Genomic DNA, 10,046 nt, shown 5'->3' with positions numbered 1-10,046 from the left:
TTTGGGGGCACAAGGAGAAGATAATCAGACAAGGAGACAGCCATCTGAGAAGTTGTAAAAGTAATAAAACCAAACACAGAAGAAAAGACGGGAAGGAATGTTCTGGAAATTACTTGAGCTTGGGAACACTTGTGTTTACTGATTGATAGTAGCTAATATTGATGGAGTACCTACGATGTGCCAGGCTCCTCATGTGTTCCCTCATTGATTACTCGCACACACTCCATGAGGTATGTGCTACTCTGTCTCCCATTTTAAAGTGGAGGAAACCATCACACAGTTTAGGTTTTCACCTCAACTCAGGTTAGCCCAAGTTTTCACAGTAGTGCCAGAGCCAGGGCTTGAACCCAAGTCTTTTTGGTCCAAATCCCATGTTCATGACAACTATGCTCTACTTTCTTTAATAGACAAAAATACTTAGTCATGGGTATATGTTTAATTGTAAACAACGCTTCTCAGTCCAAAATGATGTCTTGCACCTGTGCACCATTCTCTGTCTTGATAAATTTCCTGGTGATGCATCTTCCCAAAGCCTGTAGCCTCCTTGCTTCTGCAAGATCCTTCTCCCCATAAGGTCCTGGAGTCCTGCTGGGCCCTGGCCTGTTCCCCACACCCTGCTGTGGACTGCTGAGCCCTTCTGATGGTGCCCAGGCCCATCTGCTGTCCTCCTTAACTTCTGGACCTTAGGTTCTTCCTAATTCTTTATGCAAATACTAGTGCAAGGAACACTCTCCTCACATAAAACTTTGCCTGCATTTGAAATTGTTTCCTTCACATATTTCGAGAAGTAGAATATGCCCTCAGGTCAGAGGGCATCAACTATAAACATTTTTTCATACCTGGAACTCCACTGTTATGCAAAAAATTATACCAATTCACAGTCACAGTATATAGGGTGTCCATCTTTTCAGTTTTATGAGTTCTCAGTGGTCTTTTTTTAAAAAAAAAAAACAGATCTTTATATACAGAGAATTTCTTTTAATTCTGCTTGTCATTATCTTGCTTTGGGAGATGAGGAAAGAAAGCAAATGTTGATTATGTTTAGGCACTATTTTAAGAAAGCAAAAGAGCATCGGTCACCTACCTGCCCTGAGACCGGACTGAAATGACAGTAAAGGTATTTATAGGTATAATAATAGCTCATGCAAGTGTGGTTTACATTTGTGGTCTTTGCTCTGCACCAAATTGCTCTAAGACTTTACAAATAATAACTCGTATTCTTCTAGTAACCATTGAGGTGTGTACTATTTCTATCCCCATTTACAGATAAGGAAACTGAAGCACAGATGTTACATGACTTGCCCAAGTTCAGAAATCTTGTAAGTGGTAGACCTGGGTCAAGGTTCAAATCTGCCTGCTGGAATCAAGAACCCACACACTGCCTCTCCTCACTTTGCTGCCGATGAGAAACGGGAATGGGGTCAACAGGAGACATGAGATTTCAACAGATTTTTGAAGACTGACTGGATGGAGAGGTGATAGCTGAATAAAGAGGAGAGGAGGGAGCTGCTATCAGAGAAACAGAGAGAGGGTGTGTGGGCAAGAAGAATGGTCTGCCAGGCAGAGCCTCAGAGAGGGCGACTGAGGATGAGAGGGAGGCAGAGGGGGATAGCAGGGGATAAGTTCACCATCCCCACATCCCATCCTATGTTCACAGCAGCCTTAGGTCTACACTAGAGGGAAAAAATCAGAATTGAGAGACTCCAGGAAAAATATGTCTGTATTTTGGCATTTATAGGTCCTCTTCTAATTCTACAGGGAAACCTGCCAGTCAACCTACCTCCCGCGTAAATACTAATGGGCATCTAGGATCAGATATGTGAGAGAGACAACAACGTGGAAAAGGGTAATTAAGATAAAGAAAACGAGACCAGAAGAAATGGATAAATTTGAAAATAGAAAATAATCTTTTAAAACTTGAACCCATGTCTTCAGGGAGATGAGAAAGTTATTTTATTCATAAAATGAGAACAAGCACTGAAAGGGAAAAAAAATAATGCAACAAAAAAAGAGATCGTGGAATGAAAAGGTGGTTGACAAACTGACAAAATAAAGAACTCTAAAGAAAGGTTGGGAGAGAAGGTCAAGGAAGCCTGCCAGATAACTAAACTCAAAGATGACAGAAGAAACGGAGCTAAGTGGGGAATAGAAAAGTTTCCATCCACAATCATTCCCTAGAAAGTCACTTGAGAATGATTTGCAGCAAAAAAGAAATAAAAAAGGAAACCACAAAATGAAAAACAAAACTGTGTATGTGTGTTTAAGGGGTGGGATGAAGGATATCCAAGAGAGAGAGATTCTGGGAATCAGGAAAATCAACCCTGAGAGAAGGGGAGGATTACAGCTGGGCAGGCAGCAGCCCTAGCGAGCATCCAGTCCAAAATGGATTAAGAACTGGAGAAGGTCAAATACCGTATGATTTCTTTCATTAAGTAGTAGATAATAACAACAATAAACAAACACATAGGGACAGAGATTGGATTGGTGGTTACCAGAGGGGAAGGGGGGAGGGAGGAGGGTGAAAGGGATAATTCGGTACACGTGTGTGGTGATGGGTTGTAATTAGTATTTTGGTGGTGAACATGATGTAATCTATGCAGAAATAGAAGTATAATGATGTACTCCTGAAATTTTTACAATGTTATAAACCAATGTTACTGCAATAAACACAAAATTAAAAAAAAAAAAAAAAAGAAGCGGAGAGCTCTGTGGGGAAAGGGGACTTGATATAGCACCTCACACGATGTGCAGTTTGAAAGAAATTGAAGAAATATTGAAGACAGACAGTAAAAGGGGTAAAAACGAAGGCAATTAGAAACATCAGGAGAAACTGAAGCGGCTCAAGAAACCATGAGCAGCTGTCCTGTACGTGTTAGCTCTACGGTAAGAACGTTTAAAATATCACAAAAATGTAAACACGCTTGTTTGATTTTTAACTTTTAGGACAAAACAGAGCATTTAAATATGAGAACTAAATATACCTGTTGCCAATCATTATGGAAATTAAAGTACAATGGAAGAAGTTGGGAGGTGAAACCCTGAGGCAGAAGAAGGAGGATTAGTATCCTCATTTTACAAAGTGAGGAGTCAAGAAACACTGGCTGCAGTTGAGGGCACGAGAAATAAAGGTGTAAGTGAATTATGTACAACTACAAAGGTTTCTCATGGAGGATATAAAATAAATGATAAAATGATATTGGAAGAAGGTGGAGAGGGAGTATAAGAAAAAGTTTAAACATAAGTGAAATTCTTATCTATCCTGGTAGGAAATAAATAAATAATATCAGATTTTAAGAATTGAGAAAAAGAAAAATGCAATAGCTTAATATTTATTAGCTATTGTGGTTGATGACCCCTTGCTTTGCACCAGGCACCGTTCTTAGTGCTTGGTCTGCATTAACTCATATTTAACTCTCACAATGAGTGTGTAAGAAAGGAAATCGAAGCTCGGAGAGGTTAAGTAATTTATCCAAAGCACCCAGCTAATGCGAGAGCCAGAATTCAAATCTAGGCTTCCTGTTCCCGGAGCACAAACCCTCACACTATTGCATCTCCCAATGTAAGAATATTATTTAAAGACACTGATTAACTACCAAAAGAAGAAGTTAAAAATTAAAAGCAATTGCTTTTAATTGGGAAGGAGGTGACCAGCGTCCTGTGTACCAACCGATTTGTTTTAACCATATGTACTTAATACTTTGATTTTTGTTTCTTTTGGCGAGGAAGATTAGCCCTGAGCTAACATCTGTTGCCAGTCCTCCTCTTTTCTTGCTGAGGAAGATTGGCCTTGGACTAACATCTGTGTCCATCTTTCTCTACTTTATATGTGGGACGCCTGCCACAGCATGGCTTGATGAGTGGTGCGTAGGTCTGGGCCTGGGATCTGAACCTGTGAACCCCGGGCCACCAAAGTGGAGCACGTGAACTTAACAGCTACGCCACTGGGCCAGCCTCTGATTTTTGTTTTATTTTTAAGAAAGCAAAAGTCCCTTTATAGTAGTTAGTAAATGCTAGCCACAATAATGGGTTGGTTTCTGGCATGACCACCTTACAGATTATGGAAGCAATTGGATCAAGTGCCAGTAAGAAATAAGCCTGACTCCTGGGGTGACAACGGTCAGGGTAGGAGAAACTTTGGTGGTTGGTGACACTAAGTTCTCTAAGGAAAGTAGGGATGATGACATATTTTAAACTAGAATAATCAGAGTGAACTCTAACCTTAAACAGATGTATTTTCCAGCAACAGCTTGCCCACTCACATATGCACCATGGGCATTTCTCTCCTCAAAGGAAGCAAGACTCCTTGAAGGGGAGCTGGATTCCACGGGTCTGCAATATCTGCTACTCCAGAGGCAAGGATGCTTTCAAAGATGTTCAGAGCAGGGCTCAAAGGAGCACCCACTGGTAAGTCCTAACAAATTACATAGAACCGTAACAATAATTGGTAATGATTATATGATCATGTTTAATTGGGTAAAGTTGAGTCTATGAAAGGCCATGAGTTCATAATAATACCCAAATGAGAAGAGTTGAGACAAAGTATACAGAAAAGGTAAATGGGTAAATGTAAAGGTTTAAAAAAGGAGGTTGTAATGCAAAGAGGAGTTAGTATAATGGAGAATGTTTAATTGTGAATTGATTTTAATAAGAAGGGGGATCTTAATATATAAGGGCATTTTTCTTATATTTGTTTATGAAACTGTTGATAAGGGACTGAGGAAGAAAAAAAGAACAGCCCCTGGCATCCGGAAGCTGACCTGGCACTCACAACTAGGAGATGCTCTTCTTCTATTGGACATCAATGATCTCACAGACACCAGCCCCAGACAGGGCCACTCTGAGACCATGACAACATGAGACAGAGCAAGGCCACTTCATAATTCTGTCTACGCAAAGACAAAAACAAGGTCTCTGTGCCACCCACAAGACACCAAACACTCCCTCCCTTGGCTGAAAAGAACAACTGTTTCCTCTTTACCAATTATAACTTTATCCTCGTTCTGGTCTCCCCTCTCTATAGACAAGATTATTGAGACATCAACTGATAGAACTGCCCCCACTTTCTGCAGCACCCCATCTAGAGTGTGCCTCGTTTCCTCAGAGCCTCCCCCAAATCACCCGACTAAAGCCCAAATCCTAGAATTGGTTCTTTCTAACACCCTCCTACTGAGATGCTCATGGGTCTTCCTCACTAAGAGTAATAACCCAACTTGTTCACTACAGGAGTGTCCCTGGTGGCCTAAGGCTGGAGGGCACTGACAGGATGGATGTGGGTATATACTGCTTCTATCACGTGAGGAGGAAAGAATAAACAGAGGCAGCTGTCAGGTAACCAAGGCAGGAACAGGAAGAGTGGGGACAGCCCCAAGCAGGATCCTTTCTCTTTCCCTGCACTGTCACTGGGTCATTCCCCGGCACTGATCCATTTCTGGCTGCTGATCTTTGCTCTTGAACTTGATCTTAACAACACAAATGTTCCCATGGTCTTTGACGCTTTTCTGCCCCACCAGCTCCACTGCAATTCCACCCTCCTCCAAAGGCTCTGGCCTCCCCCTTGACTTGGCTGCCTCTCATCTTTGGGCCTCAACATCGAGCATGTGTTTCCTGGGCCCCTCTGCAGCGAGGGGTGACTGTATGACCCAGTTCTGGCCAAGAAGACACACGAGAAGTCAGCTGAGAGGGTCTTGGGGGCTTCCAGCTATAAGGGAAGGTGTGAGAGGAGAGCTAGCTGGCCCCTTCCTCCTTCTCCTGCTTTGAATGCTGCATGACACCAGGAGCCAGGGCAGCCTATGGACATCCTGAAACACGAGGCCCAAGAGCTGACACAGAGAGCCAAAGGAGGAGTGTGCAGGCAGAAAGAGCTGGATCCTGGATGACGCCAAACATCTGCAAACGGGTCTACACCCTCCATCTCATCCCTCCCGTCCTTCCCTGCCATTCTTGGCCTGGCCCTCACCCTTGTCTTGGGCCTCAGCTGGGTGTTGATGCTGACATTGCTCCCTCCTGCTTGATCAGCACACAGGGTGTCCTCCTTGGTAGCCGCTGGCTGCTCAATTCCCAGAAAGGCTGTTGGTGGGGGAAGGGAGGACCCTGGAGGAAGCCTGCCCCTGCCCAGATGCATGGCCCAGACAGGGAGCCCTCTATCCCCATCATCTCTTAAGATCTCAGGACACAGCAGGGCAGAGATTCTCACCAAAGCATCTCCTCCAAGTGGCTGCAGGGACAGGAAAGGAGGGGTTGAGACAGGATCAAGTTCAAAGTCCTTAGCCCAGAGCAGTCAGGGGGGCCTGGCTGACTGCCCTGAACTCCTGTCTTCCTCACCTCTCCCTGCCTCCACACTGGCTTGGTCCTGGCACGTCCGAGGACTCCCAGCTTCCGCCTTGGATTACACCCAGCCTCCAGGCCTCTGCTCAGGCTGCTCCCTCCCCCTGGCGTGCCTTCCCCACCTTCCTCACCAGGTAAGAATTGACCTGTCCTTAGAGGCCCAGCTTCAAAGCTACATCCTCCTGTTGGCTCCCCCAACAACTCTCCAGGCTCTCTGGAATATTCCACTTTGCTGGTTGTAGTTCTATTTGTGTTAAGGTTCTCCAGCTGTCTGTCTCCTCCATTGGACTCTGAGCACCCCAGCAGGGGCCCCGTCTATTCTTGCTGCACCTCCTGTCCCAGTGCCTCCAGGGGTTCCCTCCACCTCCCAGGCACAGCCTGGCTAAAATCTGAGGTGGGCGCCATTACTCCGACATAAAAAACCAGCCTCTGCACAACACAGCACAGACCCAACTTTACTCGCAGTTGAGTAGTTCCATTTGTTTTTCTTGGTTATCTTGGTGAAAGCTCTTTCTGGCTGAGAACGAACAAGACCAAGACTCAGATTTCAGGCAAATTACCTCCCTCATGTAATGTACTTTTGACAGTTGTGTTAGATTTCTGAGTTTCCATTTATCCATGGCTCCTACTGCGGCCATAACATTTTTACATGAGGAGAAAGAGGAAGAGAGAATTGCAGAAAAACGTGGGTCCCAGCTACAATCTGAATCATGCCCAAGCCTTTAGCAGGATAGTCCAAAGCCTCCCCTCCTCCATGAGGCTGGGCCCAGGTCTGGACATCCGCCCGGCACCCTGCAGCCTCCTCCCACCCTTGTTCACTAGCTGCTGCAGGAGCTTTGGGGGGATGGGGGGGGTCATTTCCTTACTGCACTGGGGGATCCTTTGAAGGCACAACAAAAAGTCTTGTTCCTCTTTGAGTGCAGTAGGTACTCACTAAAAATGTCCTGTATTAAAATGGAGGAGGAGGACGGGAAGGGGAAGGGCGGGGGGGGAGTAGGAGTAGGAGGAGCAGGAGAAACAAAAAGCTTCTACCAAAAAATAAGTAAATAAATCCTAAAAGAATCTAAATATAAACCAGAAAGAAAAACCAGAAACGCACTGGAAGAAATGTTAAAAATAAAGTTGAGTTGAGGAATCCTTTCTAATTAAGACACAAGTCCCAGAAGCCACAAGGGGAAGGTTTCATCTATTTGACCTCTTAAAAATGAAAAATTGCATGAGCCAGCCCTAGTGGTTTGATGGTTAAGATTTGATGCTCTCACCGCCGTGGCCAAGGTTCATTTCCAGGTCATGGAAACACACCATCCTTCTGTGGTCATACTGTGGCAGCGGCTCACATGGAGAACTAAACTAACAAATAGGATGCACAACAATGCTCTGAATCTTTAAAAAAAAAAACAAACTAAAGGTTGCAAAGGGCACCATAAACCAAGTCAGAGCACAACGAGAGGCCAGGAGACGCTGTTGGCCATGATTACAGCAGACACAAGGAGAAGATCCACAACACACTAGAGATCCTACAAATCAACATGACAAGGCTGAAGCCAATTTTAAAAAATGGATAAGAGATATCAACAAATCATTCCTGGGGAAGTGACTTGCCCAGCATCACACAGCTCTTGGTGGGCAGAGTGGAGGCCAACACCAGCCCTTCTGACACTGGTATTTAAGGGGGGAAATGTGATATTAATAGTTCAAAAGTTTCTAGGTTTGAATCCACCTGTACAGACACAGAGATCTGGGCTCACACCCTACAGTTACACTCACACGTCTACAGCTTGGTTTTTTATTTTAAGATTACAAAACTGCAGATATTCTGCAACGTGCCCCTCTCACTCCCTACGTCTGGGCTGTCATTTCTGATTCGGGGCACACAGGACGCCCTCTTACTTCTGCATCACCCCCCAGTTCTGAGCAGAGGGCCAGGCAGAGGGGAGGCAAAGCTCTGCCATCTCCCTTCTTGGTCTCTGTCATGGGATCCTGGGCAAGGTACTCCCCTCTCAGGGCCTCAGTTTCCCCACAGGCCCTGGCACTGAGCAGGCGCTCAGAGACGGGGGCGGGTGAAACAAGTCTGATCCCCTGTATCTCAGAAGAAATCCTCTGCCCCGTCAGCCTCAGCAGCAGCACTCTGGGGGCAGCTCAGGGCGGCCAGGCCACAAGCAGGAGAGGCTCCGACTCACCTGCCCTCCTCCACCTCCTCTGCTTCCTCCAAATTTCCCAAAGGGATGAGCACCCCCAACATCCACCTCTTTCTGGGGTCACCTGCTCATGTCTCAGCTACTCCAGAACCGGAGCTGAGTCGGGGGAGCTGTGTGGACTTATCTGAGCAGTTTCTCCTCCCTCTCCACTGTTTAGGGGCACAGGTGGAGGGAGGAAGCAGTCAGAGAAACCTGGGTTCAAATCTGGGCTCTGCCCCTGCTTAACCTGTGACCTTGGGCCCATGACTCAACCTCTCTGAGCTTTTACTTTCCCTCATCTATAAAATGGTGAAAATAGTCCTTTCCTTAGAGAGTTGTTGTGAGGATGGGGAGATGGTTGGGGGGTCCTACCCTCCCCAGCTTACCAAGGAGTCCTCCTCTGGCTGAGTGTGGAGAAGATCCAGTTCTTCTCAGCTGTGCAGATCCAGTCGTCAGCTGTGTGGCTGTGCAGTAACCAGACACATCCTCTAGGCACAGATATACTTGGGGAACCGAAATGGAAACTGCAGGTCACTCCTCTGAGGAGATCTTGATCAAGCAAGCCCAGCACCACCCTGGTTATTCCCGCCCTCCTTGCTGAACTCCTTATAGGAGAAACCCCTACCTGACATTCCAGGTCCTTCTTGCCTCAGCTCCCCTGCCTTGGGCTTCTGGAAGGAAGACCTGCCACGGCAGACTGTGGCACCCTCCACAAATTACTCCCCCCAACTCATGGGCTTCTTCCTAGCCCCCTCCTGCCTTGTCCCTCCCACACTCCCCAGAAAGCCTGCTCCATGCAGCTTTGTGTCACCAGCAATTAGCGCACACCAGATGCTCATTGTGTACCTGTGGCATTGGTGCTGTTGAATGCCACGCCCACCCGGTGTCTAGACTTCGCTTACATTGGTCCTTCTGCTACAGGGACCTGCTTCTTTTTGTTGCCGTTAGTGCTGTTGAGTGGATTCTGACTCTTATGGAGACTGTGTACAGCAGAGGGGAACCCTGCCCAGTCTTTTTGCTCCATCCTCTCACCTTCGGCTCTACATCAGACGATGCTCTGCTGCGATTCATAGGGTTCACATGGCCAATGTTTTTGGGAGTGGGTGGCCAGGGCCTTCTTCCTAGTCTGTCTAGTCTGGAAGCTCTGCTGAAACCTGTCCACCATGGGTGACCCTGCCAGTAATTGAAATACCGGTGGCATAGCTGTCAGCATCACAGCAACACACAGCCACCACAGTATGACAACTGGTGGATGGGTGGGGTGGTTTCCTGACAGGAAACGAACTAAGGCCGCAGCTGTAGGTGCTGAATCTTCAGCACTAGACCACCAGAGCTGGCTGCTTCCTGCTCTGAGAAGCCCTCCAGCATCCTCCCTGGCAGAGTCCACTGTCCCCTGCTCTGTTCACACGGCACCTGGGGGAGGGGCGTAAGCCCACTGCTCAGCCACTGTGTCCATGTCTCCCCCAGCCTTTTGCTCAGGTCTCTCTCTAGACTTGTCCCTGATGGCAGGGACAGCACCAGTGCCTTTGGGTCCTGGTGATGCAT

At 46.6% G+C, this 10,046-nt stretch overlaps 1 long non-coding RNA gene across 1 annotated transcript; it reads right to left on the bottom strand.

The window, feature by feature from the left end:
* Positions 1-6,126: 6,126 nt before the first annotated feature.
* Positions 6,127-9,219, bottom strand: LOC147913736 (uncharacterized). The gene is made up of 3 exons (XR_015556299.1): positions 9,127-9,219; positions 8,888-9,004; positions 6,127-6,214 (listed from the first exon to the last, which is right to left on the bottom strand). It is a non-coding gene; the product is annotated as an uncharacterized LOC147913736 (long non-coding RNA).
* Between the last annotated feature and the right edge of the window lie 827 nt (positions 9,220-10,046).

The sequence above is a fragment of the Ceratotherium simum genome, chromosome 25 (genome assembly GCF_057802395.1).
Source record: "Ceratotherium simum simum isolate JZ-2026a chromosome 25, ASM5780239v1, whole genome shotgun sequence".
Lineage (NCBI taxonomy): Eukaryota > Metazoa > Chordata > Mammalia > Perissodactyla > Rhinocerotidae > Ceratotherium > Ceratotherium simum.
The sequence above is the reverse complement of the archived record's forward strand: the minus strand, read 5'-3'. Positions and strand labels throughout refer to the sequence as shown.